Source organism: Melitaea cinxia, chromosome 18, assembly GCF_905220565.1.
Source record: "Melitaea cinxia chromosome 18, ilMelCinx1.1, whole genome shotgun sequence".
Classification (NCBI taxonomy): Eukaryota; Metazoa; Arthropoda; class Insecta; order Lepidoptera; family Nymphalidae; genus Melitaea; species Melitaea cinxia.
This window is the reverse complement of record NC_059411.1, coordinates 15935548-15958823: the sequence shown is the minus strand read 5'-3', so window position 1 is coordinate 15958823 and position 23276 is coordinate 15935548. Positions and strand designations below refer to the sequence as shown.

The window sequence follows — 23276 nt, the reverse complement described above, 5'->3', positions numbered from 1 at the left end:
TACAAACTTCCAAACCCCGTTTTATCCCTTTAAGGGTCGAATTTCATAAAATCAGCTCTTAGCGGATGTTTACGCCCTATAAGGAACCTACTTGCCAAATTTCAAGTTTTTAGCTATTATAGTTTCGGAGATTTCGTAATGAGGGAGTCAACCTACCATTCCCCGTTTTAACCCCAAAAAGGAGTTGACTTCTAAAGATACATTATTTGGACACCTTCTCACTATCTAAAGAGCGTACATTTTAAATTTCAAGTCTCTTACTTCAAAACCATAGGACTTTCATACAAATTTCCAACCCCCTTTTTACCCCCTTAGGGGTCGAATTTCGTAAAACCCATTCTTAGCGAATGTTTACGCTCTATAAGGAGCCTTCCTGCCAAATTTCAAGTTTGTAGCTATTATAGTTTCGGAGATTTCGCGATGAGTGAGTCAGCCTACCATCCCCCGTTTTAGCCCCAAAAGGGAGTTAATTTCTAATGATACATTATTTGGACACCTTTTCACCATCTATAGAGCTTACATTTTAAATTTCAAGTCTCTTACTTCAAAAACATAGGACTTTCATACAAACTTCCAACCCCCGTTTTACCCCCTTAGGGGTCGAGTTTCGTAAAATCCGTTCTTAGCTGATGCCTACGTCTTATAAGGAACCTACCTGCCAAATTTTAAGTTTGTGGGTGTAATAGTTTCGGAGATTTCGTGATGAGTGAGTGACCTTTCGCTTTTATATATATTATAGATTAAATAGCCTTCTTGTGTAAACGACCTTAAGTGACTCGCTTTCGATCGGCCCTGACCGAAACGGGCCATTTGTTTTTACATGAGACAATACGCAAAAAGTGTACAGGAATCAATAGAAAAAGATTTTCCAAAAAAAAAAATCGAGAGCGAAGGTAATAGAAAAAGCTATAAAGGAAGTGGATCAGCGGAGTCCGAGCGTGACTGGTCGTGGTCGAGTCAACAGCCGCGTGACTCAAGGAGCGAGAACCGATGATCTGTCTCGATCATTTGGTATGCGACCTGAAACCTCTAATTCAGAGTTCAAATCAAATTGTAAGCAATACTCAAACAGAAAGCAAAGCAATTTAGTGTATCTTGGATCAAACTATGCACCAATATCTATAAAGTTCTGTTTAAGTGTGAAAAAAAACTTTCGTAAACAACAATTTGTGTTCCAAAAATTTCCATAGACATTCAAATTATGTCCATCCGTGAATTATTGTTACTACGTACATACACATGTACGTAAACATCCCGCTAGACTTGTTAGTGGAAATCACGTTGAGATAATACGCGTAATAATGCTGTCAACATTTGGTCAATATTGAACTACTGAAATTGTACATTTACGGAAATAAATCTACGATATGACTGTGTATTTTTAGTATCAGATTTTTAATTAGTTGTAATATAGATTCAAATGCGATTTTTTTGTTGCATAAAAGTGGCACATTTCATAATAATTTATTATTCACATATAGAAACACACGGTATAATAGAAAAAAAATGTTAATTTTATTTCGGAAATAGCCATAAAAACTTATGGAATGTCATAGTTTTATAATATTAGTCAAAAGCAACTGTAGCTTTAACAGTGTATAGGTAACGTGACACAAACGAGGGTAAAAAAAGATTATCTTTATGAAGGCATTAGAAGAGAGTGCTGAAGGAAATGTTGTAAGTACGTTACTTAGTGTTTGTCACTACTCCGCGAGTCTATTTAGGCTGTGTTCGGAACGGGAAATAGTGAGGAATTCTTTAAGCCTTAAAACGGTAAGAGGTCGTTGTATAAGTCTGGTATTTTAGAGCTTCTTATATATATTCATAAAGTTTTATCTTTAATGTTTTAGTGATATTTTTTATGTTTCCAATTTTAATTATTTTATGATTATTAATTGTATTATTTTTGGATGTTAAGATATATATTTTTAAATAGCTGGCCCGGCAAATGTTGTTTTGTCACTAAATACTATTTAAAAATAGGGGTTGGTGGTGAAGGGTTAAAATTTAGGGTTGTATGTATTTTTCAGTGCCAAATCATAATAACTTAGGGTTTTAAAAAATAGTTTGCGACCAATTCTCAGAACTACCAAATATGCAAAAAAAATATATAGGACTCCGTCAAGCCGTTTTGAAGGAATTTGGCCCCCTAACACTGTGACACGAGAATTTTATATATTAGATAAAAGCCTTGTCATTTTATTTTTTGTAACCTAGAGATGTCTAAAAAGCATAATAAAGCGTAATGCAGCCGAGGTGGCTAAGTCGGTACACAGAGTGAATTTATTTCAAACGGTCGATGGTTCAAAACCAATTTTTTGCCTTACTTGTTTTGCCTAGATTTGGAAAATATTACGCAAGAACCAGCTACTACAACAGGAAGAAATTTCAGACTTACCTACTCCAAAAGTTCTCGCTGTACTACTAGATTTAAAAGTGTTTCTGAAATCTTCTTGAATAAAGCATTTTTTGATTTAGATTGAAGCAAGCCGTAATATATATTTAATGGTATAACTAAAGTAGACATAGCGCTCAAACGTGTTCTCTTGTATCTTGTCATTCAAACGAAAAAAAACGGCTTCAATTACATCGACAAGTAATACAACGTAATTCGACGAAAAAATAGTCAAGTAAATACGCGTTATCAAATATTACTCAAAAAGTTGTTATCAGATCTCGATGAAATTTTAATGTGACTACATGATAAATGTCAGCTTTCGATTAAATTAAAAATCATCAAAATCGGTCCACCCAGTCAATGTTCAAGTTCAAAGTTCTGATGTAACATATATAAAAAAAAAGTCGAATTGAGAACCTCCTCCTTTTTTGGACGTCGGTTAAAAATCACTCCAATTACAAACAACGAAAAAAAAAACGAGCGCATTTTTAAACACTTCATTTATTTTCAATATTTACTCAGGTACACATTAAATTTTTCGACAATTAAATTTACATAAGTTGTTTGATCCCCACGTGTGGTCTTGTTAAATTTCGATACATAGAAATATAAGCCTTATTTCTAAGGAAGGAAGGTTTATTTTGTAGTGTAGATTTTATTTTGTGAATTGTTTGCACAGTTGACGCTCACATTTGCGCCTTGTTCGTTCGTTTTATCGAGGGCTAAGAAACTCAAACATTGATGTTCCGAAAATGTTAAAATCGTGTCGCATTGGTGGCGCGTCGTGGGACGAACCTTTCGTGACTCGAATTATTTTTAATTACTTTGTATCCATTCTTGAATTCCTAAAACTTCAAAAAAAAAACCGGAAAAATTGTTTAAATTAATAATAGTTCTAAAGTATTAAAAAGTTAATTTTGGCGAAATATTATAAATTTTTCTTTTTTAGTATGAAATTAAAAAATACTTAAGACGTTCCAACACAAGGCAAAAACAGTTTTCTTCCATGATATTGATAGAGACACGAAGTCATTCGCCATTGTTAAACTTCGGATAGGCAAATACACATGAGAAGCGGATTGGCAACAATTTCTCACGGCCTACGTTTTCCCAATACGTACTGCAGCACAGAAGTTATCACAGATTAGAATGAGATACAGTGAAGTTTTTAAACCCGACGGCTGCGGATTTTGACTCCCGCTTGAGGCATATATCCATGAACCCAAATTAATCCCCTTTCTTCAACCCTTTTCTTATAAAGAGTGTTATGTATATAAGAAAAACGATTAAAAGCAGTTTCAATTCAGTTAGGTTCATCTATATGAGTATATGCACTAATATTATAAATATGAAAAGTTTGTTCTTTGTTTGCCAAGCGCGCTAATCTCAGGAACAACTAGATAGTCCATAATAATAATAATAATAATTGTTTATTTGTAAGATGGTGTTGAAGTTGTACAATATTAACATTAGTATAGTCCAAACATATTCCACCTTACGGTGTGCAAATATTAAATATAAATGTGGTTCAATACAATATATTTAATAGGTAGAGATATAGTCCGTTTCTCAAGGATGGCGACTATAGGCCATTATATATATTATATTTTGCTTTTTTTCTCTAACTCACGTGGGTAAAACCGCGGAGCACACCTAGTTAAGTAATATGTATTATTTATTCTTCAGTATTCACGGAAGGTAAGCGACCCCACGTCGCGTCGATGAAATTTGAAACAGTTTCCGTATATGCCGAACTCCGGACTGGCTGTTATACAACTAACTCGATAACGCTGACTCAGGGGCTTGCGAGTTGAGCTCCGTTTCGACAACAATGGGGACAAAAGCTTCAATTACTAAGTCTTATATTTCACTAGCTGTACCCCGCGATTTCGTACGCGTTAATTATTTGAGGAATAATTGTGTTTACTTGCAAAGTAAAAATAAACCGACATCAAATACATCGACAAGTTGGTCATAGAACTAAAGAAAAATACACGTTATAAAAGTTTACTCAAAAAGTAGTCATTAAACTTTGATCAAATTTAAGTGAAATCACACGACAATCATAAGCTTTCGATTAAAGTAAAAATTATTAAAATCGGTTAACCCAATGAAAATTTATATAGTATAATAAACGTAGGTCAACGAAAAAATAGTCAAGTAAATACGCATTATTAGACATTACTCGAAAAGTTCTCGTCAGATCTCAATTAAATTTAAATGGGACCAAGTGACACGCAACACCTTTCGATTAAAAAAAAAAAACATGGAAATCGGTCAATCCAGTCCAAAGTCCTGATGTAACTTTCATAAAAAAAATACAATCGAATTGAGAACCTCCTCTTTTTTGTAAGTCGGTAAAAAAATTGTCTATAGCCTTCATCTATCCACCACAAAATATTAATTCAATTCGAATCAGTAGATTAAACAAACAAAGTAATAAACATTTCAGCTTTATAATATTAGTACGGATTACTCATAATATACCGCAGTCCTGTCTGTATAACTGACTACCCTACTCTGTCTACAGAGGTAAAGTTAGATATCTGCTTTGAACAAATTTATCTATTACTTCAAATAAATTTTAGCAGTCGAGATGTCTATCGTTGTCGGTCTCTTAGCCGTGCCTCGGGTAGCAAATGTGGCTGTTGATGAATTGGTGATGAACTTTCATTGTTATTTTACAACGGTATGTAATAGTCAATGTAGTTTTACATACCCTCGAGGTTGTAATATTGTTGACAGTTGAGTGGAACCGGCTAGGAACTTAAAATCAGTACATAAAAGTACATTTACTCTTACAAAAACGACAATACGTCATTTAATAAATAATTGATAAAATAAATAAATAAACGGGGGTCCGGAAACACACAATACACAAGCACAATGCGTAAAAAGAGACATGACCTCTTATATGAAAACCAGAGTTACTAAAACGACACATTTATCAAGATATACTGAGTTGTAAAGAGACAATAGTTGGTTATGACGGATTTGGTAATTATTAATCTACTATGCTCAGTATGTAACGAGACATACCACAAAAGTGACTACGCAGCGATGGTCTACGAAGCTAATAAGCTGAGTAACGAATGTGTTTATCATGTCTGCGAACAAATCACCGGTATTATCATAAACAATAATCTCGGGCTGGAACATCGCCAGGCGAGTCGACTCAGCTTGCTCGGCTCTTCGGAACTGTCGTAAGGCTTCATAAACTTCAACCGAGCGAATGTATGTCACGTACAGAAGACGAACTCTAAAATTAAGTATACATTGCATTATATTGAAATATTAGATGCTATTATGGTAAGATATACAGTAATTTTCTTTATTATATCATTATATATTCGGTATAGTTTAAGTAGGCGTGGAAAGATATATTTGTAAATGAAACTTCTTTAGAACCGTTGTGATTTGAAACTCGATAAACGATAATGCCTAACGATAAAGAAAGATACACATAAATGTATAGGAGAGAAAGAGATGGAATACATTACCGCTCAAAACGCGTACGCGACGCGCTTTGCATGGCGCTTACGACCTTTTTCACGAGGCCGTGATCATCGTCGATAGAACAAATTACAACGACCTACCCTCCTACGATTTATCAGAAACTTCACTTCTGCCGTGTGGTAGTGTGTGGTGTTCTGTGTGTGGGATCCACATACACACTTTTTTTATACATTGTTGCCTGCACACCTATAATATTTTTTCTCTATTTTCTAACTACGTATGTAATTTTATCCTTAATTTAAAACAGTATCTGTTACATAACATTTATCTCACATTTAAACGTTTTGTTTTCGCTACGAATACAAAGTTTTAAATGGAGCCTTTATTTCAGTGTTTGTTTATTTGTGTGTAATTATGCTCCGATAATTCTCCTACGTGGAGAAAGAGGCCTATGCTTAGCACTGGGATGTTACAGGCTGTATCGTATAGCGTATTAAGTGGTCGTAAATATATTCATGTAATTTAGAAAAAGTAAAATAACATAATTGTCGAAAAAGAAAACTTTTTTCAATACCCTATATTAACACGAATTGTACATATTATGTCTGTATAGGTGTGTTACACATTTTGATAAACATTTAGTAATGACAAGAAATACTCTAAAAGCTTAAATAAATACCTAACAGTAAATGCATTTTAAGCTTATTATAAATACATAGCCTTTGTAAAGAACCCTACCAATTATGAACAAAACATGAAACATCGCACGATACACGTCTCTGTGAATGGCAAGCTTAACTCTATATTAGGGATTGGTTCAATTTTAATTAGACGGCCTCGCCGCCCCAGTGGGGACCGTCGCTCAGGTGACAGCATCTGGAAAACGAAACATATTCCATGTTACGATAGAAACATTTAGCTCTGGATGTATCTATAATATTTTAGAACTTGACAAAAATATAGAGCAATGAAAATAACTTTCATTTAGGGATTAATCTATTTCTCATAAATTTAATAATTTTAGAAACTTTGATAAGGGATAAATTTAATAAATCTACAACTAAGATTATAGTCAGCGACGTACAATTATACTGACATGTAGATCTTAACTGAATAGTCGGTGATTTAAATCCGACTTATCCGAAAACGTCAGTAGAAACAAGTTTTCGTTTAAGCGCTTATCTATCTCCTTAACAAAGATCTCTACTAAGTCAACAAATAACTTCTCAACTTCTTTCTTCCAACCTGTATCAACAAATACATCTCTGGTTAGTTCTTTAAAAATTCAATCAGACGTCGAGAGTATTGTACATACTACAATACTACATACATCAGGTAAATTTGATCTGCAAAGTAAGTAAATACATGTGACACAAACACACACATACACGAAACACCTCGCTGCTTATTGATTTAATTAAACACACAAGTGGTTACGCAACAGGAATGTACGAGTACGCAACAGCAGCTAAATTAGATGAATCTGTTTATTTTGTTACGCAAACTGCCTAAACAGGGGCTGCAGTCACACCGAGGTGACATTATCGCGGAAATGAAATACACTCGTCCGTGAGAGCAATGTGGAGCTGCGGAGGGGAAATGGAGTTTATGAATTTTGAATAATCTCTTTCGCGGTCGTGTATGTTACAGAAAGGTAGTCTTTAGAAATGGGAACATATTTTCTTATCAAGACGCGCATGTTTTTAATTTCTACCTTAATAAAGTTATTGTAGTATCGTGCGTACACTATGACATGAGTTTTATTTTTCTGTATCGTTTTATAAATATACTAGCGACCCGCGATGAAGCTAGCTTATAGCATGGTTATTAACATAATAACAACATTCAAATATGCGTCGTTAGATTACACGTTGTTACAGAATGCGTTGAAGAAATAAAGGTTCACTGCTCGTTCCCCGTAGGTGATAGCGTGATAATTTGTTGCCTATATGTTGACCCAACTTCTTAATAATATTCGTGCCAAATTTGAAGTAAATCCATGCAGTACTTTTTGAGTTTATCCCGGACATACATACAGACAAACAGACAAACAGACAAAAATTTTAAAAACTAAATTTTTGGCTTCGGTATCGATTGTAGATCACACTCCAAGTATTATTTTAAAAAAATATTCAATGTACAGTTTTGACTTTCCTACCATTTTATTATATGTATAGATATGAACATCAAGAGAGTCAAGTTTAAGACGATGGGCTTGTTGTAGGTACTACAGTAATAACTAAATCGTATCGTGACAGTAAAACAAAAAATTACAACTACCAAAGTCGCAATATGTGTACCAGGGAAACATAATCGGCTAGGAGTTTTATTTGTTTGTTTGATCAAACGAACGCCCCAAAACGGGACAAAAGACTGTTATTAGCGACAGCTTGTTTTCTATTTTTTTGTAAATGCACAACCAAACCTTGCTTTGCTATTTGTATGTTAATTAAAATTAACTGGCGCTTGTCATCAGCTTTGTATTCTTAATTAGCATAACTATTATATCATTCTATATTATTTAAAACTATATGATTATATTACAACGTCGAGCTAATAATTACAAAGACACCTAAGCTATAAGCAAAAACACTACATCTATATCTGCTAGCCTGAAAGATAAAATATTTTTCCTAGGATGTTGCGATAACAATTTATTCAGATTTCCTTATCATACTTTATATCTCCCGGTTCCGTCGAGCATGAGATAAATTTGAAACATTTTGAAGAATGTCGTCGATCGGGAGTTCTCAACACCCCGTCCCACTTGAAGCAGGTATTTTCTTGCTTTGATGTTTATTCTGGTTAGTCCCACCACTTGCTTCATATCCATTGTAAACTCATAAACCATAGTTGCTTTTATACATACATAACAAAGATCGTTACAGTTAAAGATCTTTGTTAAGTAAATTATTTGTATAAATGTAGTAAAATAGCGTGGCAAATTAGACTGCATGTCTTTTCCTGTATAGAAGTTATCTACGACCAGAAGTGGAAATTTTAAAGCGCAGTTGTATATTGCGTTACAACATCCAATCAAATTGACTTTGCCATCTCTCTATTACGAGATATCGTTAAATGTAAGTATTCAATTTACAATTAGACTTTGAAAGCGTTGAAATCGCTTCTCAGATTTTACGATCAATGAGTAGCTGAGAAATTCATTCGGAAAGTATTTTGATAAATTAGTTTACATGAACCGCATCTTAACCGCATCACCGTGTTATTGTTGGATTTTAGACCTTATGGTTATAATAATAAGTTCTACAAGCATGTTTCATTACTGCGGTGTCGTGATCACTCGCCGTAAAATATTGTCACACGGTTCTTTCTGGGAAAGAGATCGTATCAACATGATTGTATGGAAACAACGGAAAAAGTGATAAACGTGGTTGGGTTCGAGCGCTGGCTCTGATAGGCGTCTGGTCAATCTCTATTACTTAATGTTTTTATTTAGAAAGTGTCTGCGGATTAGCAAGCGGGTCAATCATCTAATGTCAGTTAATCACCATTGCCCAAAGACAGTTACAACTTCTAACCTGTGACCGATAAACTGTAACATAGAACGATTATCAACGAAGAAGACCGTGCATTAACTCCACAAGATTCAACACACCGCTGTCCTTTATGCGTAGCATTGCATTCGCATCGTAGCATTTGTGTTTTTTCCATAAATCGTGACAAACATTAATTTTACACGTGAAGGACTTAAACTTCAAGATTATGGCTTGTTAATGTTTTTTTTTTGTCCAGGGAAAGATATTTGCTAATAGAATAAGACCAGATTAATAATTTATAGTTCCAGTTAAAAAATAAACGAAGTATATAATTTCGTACAAGATTACATAAATGACAAAAAGAAGAAGAAGAATGAAGAAGGATTAGAAATATGGTGATCTGAAAACATGAATAATAAAAGCACATCGCCAGATCACGATAAACATCTTTACGGTGTATACCAATATTTGTATTGCGCGAGAATCTAATCTGCTACTGCTACGATTACAGCTACAACAGTGCGTTACTATGACCACTGTACCAATCCATCCAACATCAAACAATACATCTGCGTACTACTTATTTCCTACCACGCGAATGAATTCACGGTCGAAATTTAGTGGTCAATAAATACTATTTTCTGATTAGTGATGTCTATATGTGTGACTAGAACGTTACAGCGACGTCAGGCCGCGTTGACGCAAGCGTGACGTCACAGACACGTAACGAGATGAACAAACGCGATAACACTTAATCAATTATCAGAACTGCGTGAGTTCGTATTTCACTCAATATAAGTATTTTCACTCAATTCAACTCCCACGTGACGCGTGCTTTCAAGATTAATTTGACGCTATTGACATTGTAATTTTACGCAAATATAATATATACGAATCTGAGTAGGTGTACTTGTGTAAAATTTGGCTGTAATTACTACTATTAAAAACCTTTTCTGTCGACGATGAGTCGATAAAGTTCGTGCCTCAATTTTTATCAAAAACAACCTTGTCCTTACAGTAATTAATAAAAATATCCAAGTTAATTAGTTTAATAGTAGCAGAGTATTGTCCAAGTTAGCGTCGCAGAATAACTTTCTGGAGCCTAAGCTTTTAATGTACAGGTTATCATTAATTGTATACAAATTTTTTGATTATTTTTTTGGATAATCATGTAAATTACAAATTCATTTAATTCCTAAATTAAGTAAATATAATTCCTATGAAAAAAGCAATAGGTACCTAATTTGTACCCGTATATTCTGTTATAGTAACTTAACTGAGGGTAACAATTATGTTACTTCGAGTCCAGTTCGAACGTAGACTTTAGTAATTTGTTTGTAAAACTAAAAGGGGTTTTTTCTGTTAAATTCGTGCTGTTTGTTTTAGTGTGTGTTCGCCAGAGTTCAGGGAAGTCGTGTATCGATGCATTATTGGAGGCGTTCGAAGTGTCGGTTTCAAGGAAACCATTGTTCTTCGTTGGACGCTCGTTAATAAAATTCCACCGCTGTTTGCTGATGCCTTAGTTCGCCCTGCGTAAACATCGCAGGTAAATACACCAAATCGAATGCAATGCGGCTTCGGACGAACGCGTTCTTAAAGCGATGGAATTAGAGCTCAAGTTGGTTTGCAGTAAAATCGAAGAAGTTTGTTGGGGAGTTAACTTGAATTCGTGTCCAAGTTGTTAGGGATTTCGAATGTACCTGAACGTAATCAAACTACACATACCGATGGTGAGCTAACACAATTGTACACAATACATTTCTTGTTATCTTCTGGCGTTCAAGAGGCGTATTTATTTTAGGGCAGCACTCTATTGTGTGTTTAGAATTAAGTTTGCGTGTAGAAGTGTTTGGGCAGACGTCGAAATTGTGGTCGGTCTCGTATTAAGCGGGTATCGACTGTCTCGAGGGAGGTCGTGTTTGTTCACTATTCTCGTCAGCTCCGGAGACATTTGACTCGACAAAACTCTATTCCATTATGAGTATTTGTATTGACGTATAGAATAACTTCACAATACCTCCCTGACGAACACTTGTTCAGCTGAGCGAATACGACTATGGACTTTACGTTTTGGGGATAGAGAAGTGATCGGCATGAATTTTCAGATAATGGTTGGACTAATATACACGTTTAGCAGACAATAGTAATAATTACGAGTTAGTTTTTGTCACGCGTGAGGTCCGTCGTGACAACGTGACGCCCACGTTCTGTAGACTTCAATCGACAATTTACAGTTTCAGCTTATTCGAAGTACCTTTTATGATAACTTTCCATAAAAATCTGGCGCCAAACACGAATCCACACATTGAAATGTAGGTAAATAAAATAGAGACGAACACTCATTGCTCTCGACATAGCTGAGATTTTAACACGATTTCCTGTAACTCGAGTTTCGTTTCGTGGAAAATTTCAAAAGGAATAATCTCGAACATTTTTACTTTCAAATACGCCAATATCGTATGCAATTGAAATCGTATGTAACTGAGATATTTCGTCATAAATATCGAAAATAAATATTTTCATATTTACACATTTTTATTTCGTTAAAAAACTGTGGTCTTGTGTTTGTAAATTCTGAATATATATGGACATGTTTTTAAATATTAATAACATACACAAACGCTCGTTTGTGCCGTAGGTAATGCCTGTGATTTAGTAACAATCTACTGATAAGAGTATACACATATTATAATTAAACAACTTCTTTGGATTTTATGCGGTTAATTAAGTTTTTTAATTTCCCGACGTTTCGGATAACGATAAAATCCGAAAAAGTTGTTTCACTCAAAGCACTGACCCCTAAAATCGAACCCCTAATCCTATAGTAGAAAGCAACGTTGCGTCACTGCCAACAAGGCTAATGGGCCAGTCTACCGACACTGCCAAAGAAATTGGTACTGAGTTAAAATAACATAATATTTAAAACAGATGATTAGAAAAAAAAATCAGAGTTCTTATAAAATGTTAATTGTGTACATTTGCTTATTATTTACGTCCTCTGCGGCTGTAACGCATTATAAATATTTAATTTGTGAAACGAAAACGCGGTCGTCGTGCACATAGTGACTACGTATCATTTCACTCTGTAACTCTGTTGTAAACACGTTAAGTTATTAATCCAGTGCTTTTTGTACTGAGTCAAGTAAATTAACCACAAATGTAAAAAAAAAATGTAAAAATTGATGATTATTAGTCTCAAGAATAATCTCAATAGATTACTCAATAGATGACAAACTTTCCATTTAAACTTTCAACCCCTATTCCAAACCTTCTGAGGTATAATTTTTTAGTATCCATAATTTAATTATCTATCTCATTCTTTTGTAACTGTGGTAGGGTACGGCAGGAAACATCCTCTCGAAATCTCGAGCACCCGACTGGACAAGTGAATCGGCCTTACAGAAGTTCACAGCTAAATAATACTGCTTTCAAGCAGTGTTGTGTTCCTGTGGCGAGTAAGGGGACCAGTACAGAGGTGGTGTATACAGATAGGGTCGACGAAGCGTTTGCGATGCTTCTCCCGTTGCAGACGTCTATAAGCTACGGTAATCGATTGCCATTACCCTTGTTTGTTAGTAAGCAAAATGAAGGACCTCTAATTTACGCACATACAAATTCTATGTCCTTGTTTTATACCTAAAAAAATGTTATTAAGGGAGGTAGTGAAAAAGTTGGGATTTTAAATGTTTCTGTTATGAAACGAGGCATCTTACAATTGTCATATTATACTAACCCGATACACAATTATTCATAAGGATAATTATAGTAAGAAATCAAAGATCTTGCTTCCACTGTTGTAAAAATTTATATTTTCGTATTAATAAAAAAACACAGTTTCCCTTAAAAATAAGAACGTTCCTGGAAAAATTCTTACCTATTCGAAGTAAATTACCGCTAGTACTGAAATATGTTTCTTTAAAAAACCGGCAACAACTCATTAACGATCTGAACTCAATTCAATACAACAACACATTAAATTAAATTGTATCCATACGTGATGGAATTCAATTAATTTCGCAACTTCGAAAACATTCAGTGCAATAGTGTGTGAAACAATACAGAAGATAAAATTGTAATTCCATTGCTGGCTCTATTGTCTGTTGTTCTATAGGTATCTAGTAATTGGGTCAGTGTATTTGCAACAATAGTAAAATCACAATGCATGTGCATATTATGTATGTAGGTTATAAAAATAAATAGGTCACTACATCATCAACGATTGGTGCAGTGTTACAGCAACTAATTCTTGCAATATATTGTACGGTTTCGATTATCGCTCATACAAATATTTGTATAATTAAAACCGGGGTAGCTCGTGGGTTTTAGTTGTGCTATGGGTGTTTTTAAATTCACGAAAAAGAATTCTCAACATATGAGATATACACACACACACACACACACACACACAATAAATCAATCACAACATAGAGAAAAAATCATTAAATGTTTTATATTATATATACATCTACTAGCTAACCCCGCAAACGTTGTTTTGCCTTATATGTTATTAACCCCCTTAATCCCTAATAACTTCGGCCCATGAAAAATAGATGTTGTTCGATTCTCAGACCTACCCAATATGCACATAAAATTTCATGAGAATCGGTCAAGCTGTTTCGGAGGAGTATAACTACAAACACCGCGACACGAGAATTTTATATATTAGATAAAGCATTAACATCTATATTTCTTTTACATTCTCAATCAATCTTACAAACAGACGCTTAGACAATTTACTCAAAACTAACACATATATTATATTTATATAAATGTTTGTGTGTTCAATATCCAAGATCTGATACGTCACGTAGGAGGCTGCGAGACGGAGACAGTTACAGATAGCGACGCGGGGCACGAGAAGCGCATGTCACATGTCACATGTAGAAACATGCGGAACATGCGGAATGTGCATTACATGAAATAAATGAGAACACGTGCTTACATATCGCTTGTGACTCCTGTGAGACAGAACAACGCGGAGATAAACAACTGTTTTGTTCTAGACTGAGAATTATTTGACTTATTTGTAGCGGACGGTATACTTTTAAGTATTTTTTAAGAATTATATGGTCTTTAAGAATATATTATTTATTACACAATGAAAGTATAACGTTATGTTAAGATACATTAAATAACTTAAAGCTTGTTATTTCGGACTAAAGTTATCATTTTCCTATAGATATCAAAATGTCTTCTAAAGCTAGGTTTATTGTTTAAATATAAGTAATTATTATATAGTCTGTATAAACGTAAATAAATATAATCTAAAATTTATATTTAAAATGTAATTAATCATCGATTAAAGATGTTTGTAAGAGTAGGAACTGTAATAAAAATAGGTAAAAAAACTTTTTAAGTTAAACGGTTTTATGTTAAACATACATTGCAATGTTTAAGATAAATGTACTAAAAACCAAAAAATAATAAAATAGATACAGTCGTGGGAATTATAAACATATGCATAGACTAGACTAAAATAAAACCGTGGGGCACGTCAATTGTCTACAAATTATCGACTTAATGTGCGATAGAAGAATCGTTTAATTCGTCGTTAAAATAGGCAGTTGGCCCGCAGACGGTGAGGAAATTACTTACTATTTTCTTGCTCATGGAAATTCCAATAGTTATACAGTCCATGTAAATAAAAGAGATGTTTCAACTTGTAGACAATTGACGTGCCCCACGGTTTTATTTTAGTCTAGTCTATGCATATGTTTATAATTCCCACGACTGTATCTATTTTATTATTTTTTGGTTTTTAGTACATTTATCTTAAACATTGCAATGTATGTTTAACATAAAACCGTTTAACTTAAAAAGTTTTTTTACCTATTTTTATTTTCTAGTTTTTAGTTTTTATTTCGCATTCTGTTTAATTCATTTAGTGCTTCATTATTGCAAGGCCCATCTTAAATATTGAGGTTGTATAGTGCACTGTATTCTTCTTGTCAAGCCCTTTTATTTGATACCCATATTGGTGGGATTGATAAAAAATTGTTATCAGACATTTGGTAGCGGCGGCCAGCTTAGATTTCAATTTTGCATAGTAAATTGTATTCTACTTGTTGAGACCTTTCATTTGATACCCATGTTGATGGGATTGATAAAACCTAAGCTATCCGCCATTTTGTAGAGGCCGCCATCTTGGATTTTAATTTTATATAGTACATTGATTATACTGGTTGAGCACTTTCATTTGATACCCATATTGATGGGATCGATAAAACCTACGTTAGCCGCCATTTTGTAGCGGCCGCCATCTTGTATTTCAATTTTTTATAGTATATTGTATTTTGCTTGTTGAGCCCTTTCATTTGATACCCATATTGATGGGATTGATAAAACCTACGTTATCCGCCATTTTGTAGCGGCCGCCATCTTGGATTTCAATTTTTTATAGTATATTGTATTCTGCTTGTTGAGCCCTTTCATTTGATACCCATATTGATGGGATCAATAAAACATAAATTATCCGCCATTTTGTAACGGCGGCCATCTTGAATTTATAATGATAATGAATAAACATAATTGTATTGTCACCAAAATCCAAAGTGTATACAAAATTTCAGATTAATCGGTTGACAGGAAGAGGGTGAAATTTGAATTACTAAATTTGACCCAAGAATAAATAATAAATAAAAAATAAAACAAACGGGGTGAGCTAAATAAAACCGTTTAAAAATACACATACTTATAGGTGTATTTCTATAAAGGTACTCTTCAATAGCTAGCGCAGTGTTTACCAAAGTGGGCGATAACGCCCCCTTGTAGGCGCTGCAGTACTAAAGGGTAAGAGACCTAGAAAAAAAATGGTGCCGTTGTGTAGAGGCTTGGGGGGCGATTTGTCAATTAATCTAATAGGGGTCTCGACTAGAACTTGTGAATATCAACTAATATTCATTAAAAGATTGCTCAAAGGAGGCACTATAAAATAATTTATTTCCTTAGTGGGCAGTAGACAAAATAAGTTTGGGAACCCCTGAGCTAGAGTGTGTCACGCAGTGCCGGTAGACAACAGACAGTCGATACATCACTGTCAGCAAGTTTTTACTCTGTCACCGTCGCTCATTAACACTGCTTGCGCTCAACGTACACTGAAAAGATACTGACATGCAACGCAGCACAGCTTAAACTGTCCACTATAGCTATACGGTACACATTAAACTAACATCATTACACTTCTGTGTGTCAATAAACATGTAGCACGGAAATACAAACGAATCCATGACTCAAAATGTAGCGTTCCACTGCTGAGTCAATATTTCTTTTTCAATTAAGGAGGAGGGTCAGAACTAGGAGCTTAACCCAAAACGCGATAACCTTGTGGATAGGCACATGATTTACCTACCACGAATAATGATATCACGTGTTAAAACCAAAACCGACAGCTTAACGTGCTCTCCGAGGCAAGGTGAGGAGTTCCATCACCAGATCATGATAAATAATACATAAATAGCTAGAACCGAACCAGTGGCAGGTGCATCTTTTGTAAAAACCATGATTAACTCGTATAAACCTAAAGACGTCGTGTACTCTTGTTCCTAACAAAATAATAATTTCCACGTATATTTTTCTATAAATAAATATGTGGCTACCCTCAGGTCAGCAAGTGTTTGTCAAAAGAAAGCTACAGATAACATAACATAACATAACATAACATAACATAACATAACATAACATAACATAACATAACATAACATAATATAACATAACATAACATAACAATACAATTAACTTAATTGTACACCGATACAGAAATAATACATATCAGATTGATTTTAACAGATTATCATAAGGTACAAAGGGCGACCTTATCGCTGAAAAGCGATCTCTTCCAGGCAACCTAGGGGCAGAGGAGATGGTATTGTTTCAGTGTAGGTGTACAAATTGAGACATAAACGTTTGAATATATTTACTTAAAACATATACATATAGTACATACATACATACACACAGATAGACAGATATGTATCAGTTTAGTAAGATACAAGCAAGATCACGTGTTAATAAGATTTAGATATAAGGATTAACAAGAAGAATCTTCGACTTGGGTCTAAGACACAAGAGCTCGTACAACTACACCAGATGTATGGAAGTCAAACTTGATATAAACTAGAAGTTACCAATGAAATCAAATAAACAAATAACTAAAACAGCATGTGACTTACCACGGTTTGATAGTCGATTGAATTTTTTTTATGTCACTAGGTCGGCAAACAAGCGTACGGCTCGCCTGATGGTAAGCGATTACCGTAGCTCATAGACGCCTGCAACACCAGAAGCATCGCAAGCGCGTTGCCGACCCAATCCCCAATCCCCCCAGGAGCTCTGGTCACCTTACTCACCAACAGGAACACAATACTGCTTGAAAACAGTATTATTTTGCTGTGATTTTCTGTAAGGTCGAGTTACTACCCCAGTCGGGCTGCTCCATATTTTGAGCAGAAAATTCCTGCTGTACCCTACCTCAGTTAAGTCTAATCTAAGTTCTATATTCACATTAAACAAACATGATTAAATTATAACATTAGTTATAATATGTTTAATATAATTAGTAATAATGAGAAACAAAGTGAAAGATAACACATTGAAAAATATAATTGAAATGACGTCGAAATAATATGGTATTCAATAATTCATAATCGAATTTCAATGAATTGAAATGAACGCAATTCAGTCATCGCCCGCCAGCAGAGTTTCTGAAAATTAACTAATTATAATAAGCTGTCGATGTTTTGATGATATTGAATAATTGATTTATTTCTATGTTTGAATTATGCTAGTATACTATTAGATGCTAATAGTGATTCTATATAATGACAATCTTTTGACAAAAAAAGATTTTATAGGCTACACATCGCGATTTCGCTTTTGTTATTCTGGATTTTCATCTTTCTGTGTACTTAGATTACAACACAATTAGTTCAGTAGTTTTTGCGTGAAAGAGTAACAAACATCCATCCACACATCCATCTTATGTTGTACATTAACCATTACTTTTAAATTGTACAAAAAATGACTGTGTATTGAATACACAAATATAATTTCTACATTATATACAAAAAAAATGTCACAGAAATATTTTTGTACATTCAAAGTAATGATGTAATTATTAATTTCATTAATTGAACGACTCAGTCGTGTATGTTAAACACGCTTCGCTGAATTTTAATATCTGTAATAAAATAACTGCATCCACATATACTACTTGCGTATGAGTAAAAGTAATAAGCAAGAACAACGCATATAATTGATGAGGCGTTGGCGCAACGGTCACAGCACTGGTTTGTGGCTGTTGCGCTGGCGGTTGCGGGTTCGATCTCCAGCAAACATTTGTATTGGGCCATACAGATGTTTGCTGTGGTCTGGGCGTTTGCGCTTGTGTATTGTGTGTGTTTCCGGACACCCGACACAGGAGCCTACTAGGGATCGTTGAGTGTGAACCGTTTATTTATTTATATAAAATAGCACATGGCCTCAGTTGTTATGCTAGAGCAACAAAAAGAACAATAACCGTTCGTATCATCGATCTATCTTCAAATTCAATCTATACAAATAAATAAAATTAAAGTGTCTGTTTTTAATATTAAAACAACCCTTTTTTACAAATGCATATGGTGTATACACGGTACATATACCAAAATTATATTTTTTAAAATTTTTGTCTGTCTGTCTGTTTGTCTGTTTGTTCCGGCTAATCTCTGAAACGGCCAGACCGATTATGACGGGACTTTCACTGGTAGTATAGCTGATGTAGTAAGGAGTAACTTGGGCTACTTTTATTTTAGAAATTTATTTATTTTATAACTCTGAGAACTGGGCAAAAACTTTTTTGTTAAATTCCACGCAGACGAAGTTGCGGGAACAGCTAATAAAACACAAATCACTGTTAATACCACCGAATAAAAAGGCTTATTTTCATCTCAATACCTTTTCATAACAGTCATAAATTTTCAAATTACAAAAATAATTTCATTATATTTTCATAAAAAATCAGATTTTATGAACATTGTTCAATCAAATTAATCGCCGTAGAAGACGGCTTATCGATTTGAATTTCAATTAGACAACGAGCGTGTTTGCTCTCACTCTAAAAAGGCAGGCTGTAATTACAATTACATTCAGCCTTTGTTCGAAAGTATCTCATACGTTCTACTTTGTAAAGAGATTTACAGACTACACGCATATACGTTATATAACCTGCGCTACTGTGCTCAGCGGTTTCAATTGCACTTAGCAGTGATAGATAATTAATTTATTAACTAAGAAATTGTCCTGTTAAACTTTCATCCTCATACAAATTTTAACCTTTATTAAGCAAGAAGTTTTCTAAAATCCATTTTCAGCGTCTCTTTCTCATTAATTTATCTACCTTTGAGTTAAATTTCAAATTTATAGATAAAATACTTTTTGATATTTTGTGATTAGGCAGCGAGCTAATGTTAATCAAATTTAACTTTTAAATTACAGATTAGAAACGCAAAGAATAAAGGTTATTCGGAAATTACACCACCTTTATTTGATGTGCAAATATCGTCCGCTGTTTTAAAAAAATCTGCGACCGCGGTCATCGCACCGCGTTCCGTGTGAGTTCCCCTAAAGTGTGAACTTATATCACCTGCTAAAATACAAACTAAACACACAATTCTCTTCACACTTGTTCGCAGTGAAGTCGGGCCGAATCATTTATAGTACTCGTTCTAATATCCGAACAATAGAGACTAACAGACGTATCTTTTATTATCATAGTTATAAGGTCCAGAATCTTACACTTAAGTTTTAGCGCTTTTCACACGTTACCAATATTTTAGCGGCCATCCGTCAACTTGGAAATATGTGACAACTCATCAACAACCCTGGTCTTTGAGATGAACTAATTTAAACGAAAATGTGTTCTAATCCATCCACACATAGTTCATTTTTATTCGATCGTGAATTCTTGTCTAACGCCCGCGTGTATGTGAGGACACGACTTCGTACTTCGTCTAACGCGTGAAGAACGAAAAGCCATTGGAAGTGGAATATATTTTTATAATGCGGTGGTCATGTGCGAAACATTACAAACAACACATCGTACTTGTTAAACTCGTAAAATGTTTAGTATTTTTCTATTTTAGCTTCAAGATAAGAGAACTAGACCTTTTATAAAGCTCGTTTGTAATATTCTAAGAATATTCCTATTTTTTATTTTATTTAATGCGTTGATGTTTGTCTTTATGTCATACTTTCAGTCTGAGTGAGGCTTTCTACGTATGTCCGTATTAACATAAACAAAGCAACATATTATAAGTAGTAGTAATAGTATACAATAGTACAGTTTTTCACTATATTATTTATCAACAAACAACTCGATTTTGTCTGGAGGGTTTAAAGTGTTTCATTACTAAAATCCTTTAGAAGTTTAGCTAATATCGTAATTTTAATTTTGGGCAAAGGATTTAGCTCCTGTATAAAAACTTGTAATTTTGCAATATATATAATCTATAGTCAATCCCTCTACTAATTAGAAAATATCCTACACAGAAAAACACTCATCAAATTCTACAAAAACTTGAAGATGATATCTTTTACGATTTAATACGTCAAAATAAACGAAATTTTTACTGTCGATCGCTAAATGTATCACAACAGGATCGACGATGTTATATAGCGTATTTTTTGTCACCAGATGGCATTACTACCAGCGCGGAGTTCCTCGTAGCTACAATAAAAACCGCGACATCATTCGCCTTACTCGCCATCTCCGGCATCTACTTCCTTCACGGGCGCTGCAAAAACAAACACACATCAATATTCAAGAGCCACTCTATGTAGTTTATAGGTAATTACTGCGCTTCGGTATTTTGTGCTAATTAAATTTCTTTAGAAATTACTTTTATGTTTTATTTGACTTGAATGATTAAATATAAAGAATCGTTTCACGTTATATTTAGTTCAAATTGTCAGAATTTCTAAACGTGTTTTATTTGTTAAATATAAGCTATCAAATATATATATAAGCTAGCATGGTCTGCTTAAAACCGCTAAAAGATAAAAACGGGGTATGTATTGATTTAAGGAATTAGGCTTAGTAATATTTGAATTTTGAAAGCACTACAACTTTCTTAGTTTGAATGTAGGTAAGTCAAAAGTAGGGACTGAATAAATGTCTGTTTTTATAACAACTGTTTTACGAATTTTTATAACAAATGGTGTATTTATTTTTGTCGTCAAAATAGAATACACTAATAGCTGTATATTCAAACTTCAAACGAATGTGAAATGAACGAACTGAACTGAACGAATCAGGCGTTGTTTACAAAACAAAACATGAAAAAAATTATGTGTCAGTTCCGACGCACGATCGGAGTTTACTCCTTTCGATCGTCTAATTAGGCACAAAAAAGGCTTACTAGTCTAAGAAAAAGAATAATACTAATTAATAGTAAATAAACGAATCAAATAACGTTACGAGAAACGTAACGATGTCATTCGTTATAGATTTTATTCTTCATATTTTTTTCATAAGAAGTTAGTCGTAAGAGGCGACTAAGGGATAACACAGTTTTGCTACCACCTTGGAACTTAAAAAGCCGACCGGTGGCGGGATAACCATCTAACTGCTGACTTTAAAATACACAGGCCGAAGACGGGCGGCAGCGTCTTCGGTGCGACAAAGCCAGCCGCGGTCACCAACCCGCCTGCCCAGCGTGGTGACTATGGGCAAAACACATGAGTTCACGTTTTTTGGCGTAAACTTATGGAGGCCTATGTCCAGCAGTGGACTATGATAGGCTGTAATGATGATGATGATGATGATTTTTTTCATACATAGAATAAATAACGTTGAACATACATGTTGTTAACTGGTGTAAAATTTTAACCAAAAAAAAGTAAAAGATAATGATATTGAAACATAAATTTATTCCTAGACAATTCCAATACGTTTAAATAATTCGTAAGTCACAACAACCGCTAACCGCTTAATTTACAGCCGACGTTTACAACTGGAAACGTTCGTGTTATTATTCATCGAATTGAACTCTGCGTCGATTTTCACACGCCGTCTCGTTCTCTTACTTTATAGTATTAAAATGTTTTAGTATGAATAATTTAGGTAATCGATTACATCAGTAAACGTCTGTGGCTAATCGGGATGATGCTCTGATGTCTGTCGTGAGAGCACTGAGGTTATGAAGTAACCGTTTGTATCTTAAGTTTTAACAATTGCAGATTGTTGGTCTCACGCTCACTACTTACTACAATGTACGCAGTGAAGTAGTTGGGTGTGTTATTTATACCTTTTGGTATATTTTTCCTGAACTGGTTTTTTTTTAAATGTAAGTGATGTCCACAGGCTTATAATGCCCGAGCTTTTGTTATTGCATTTTTTTTTTTTATATGCATCGGTACTTCACTACAGCTTTAGAAAACTTAAGAACTAGCCTTATAGTCTCAAAAATCGACGCGAGTCCATTGACCAAGACTATTCTATACTAAGAGTACTAACGTGCAAATTTTTTTTTATTTTTTTAATTATATACGTGCACACCTTTATACAGTGTGTCCGGTCACGAACTAGCGATAATTTAAAGTTACAAAATTGTAACCTGAACTGGTATTACAGAATAGCATTTTTTCTAAAATGGTATAAAGTTAGAGAAAACACTAATACGTCAAAAAGGAGTTCTACCACCGTTACAGGGGACATGATTTATATTCTAATGATCTGTGATAAGCTGATAAGACTTGCCTTTGAGCTCTGTTCAGTTCTTATTTTATTTTTATATTGTATTTTTTGGTTTATGAACCTACTTTTAAAGGATGTCAAATCTATAATTAACATTATTATCTCCGTCTAAAATATATGAAACAAACGTACCTTTAAATGTACAGGTAAGGCAGTTGACAAACAATCTGTAAATGAATTTATTTCCGAAGTACTA

At 34.2% G+C, this 23276-nt stretch overlaps 1 long non-coding RNA gene across 1 annotated transcript in view; it reads left to right on the top strand.

Annotated features, from left to right (window-relative positions):
• The window catches only part of LOC123661988, a 49593-nt gene extending 28370 nt beyond the window's left edge, over positions 1–21223 (top strand). Inside the window, exon 2 of the long non-coding RNA XR_006744420.1 lies at positions 21020–21223. This is a non-coding gene — a long non-coding RNA (uncharacterized LOC123661988). The remainder of the gene's footprint in view (positions 1–21019) is intronic.
• The last annotated feature ends 2053 nt before the right edge of the window (positions 21224–23276 follow it).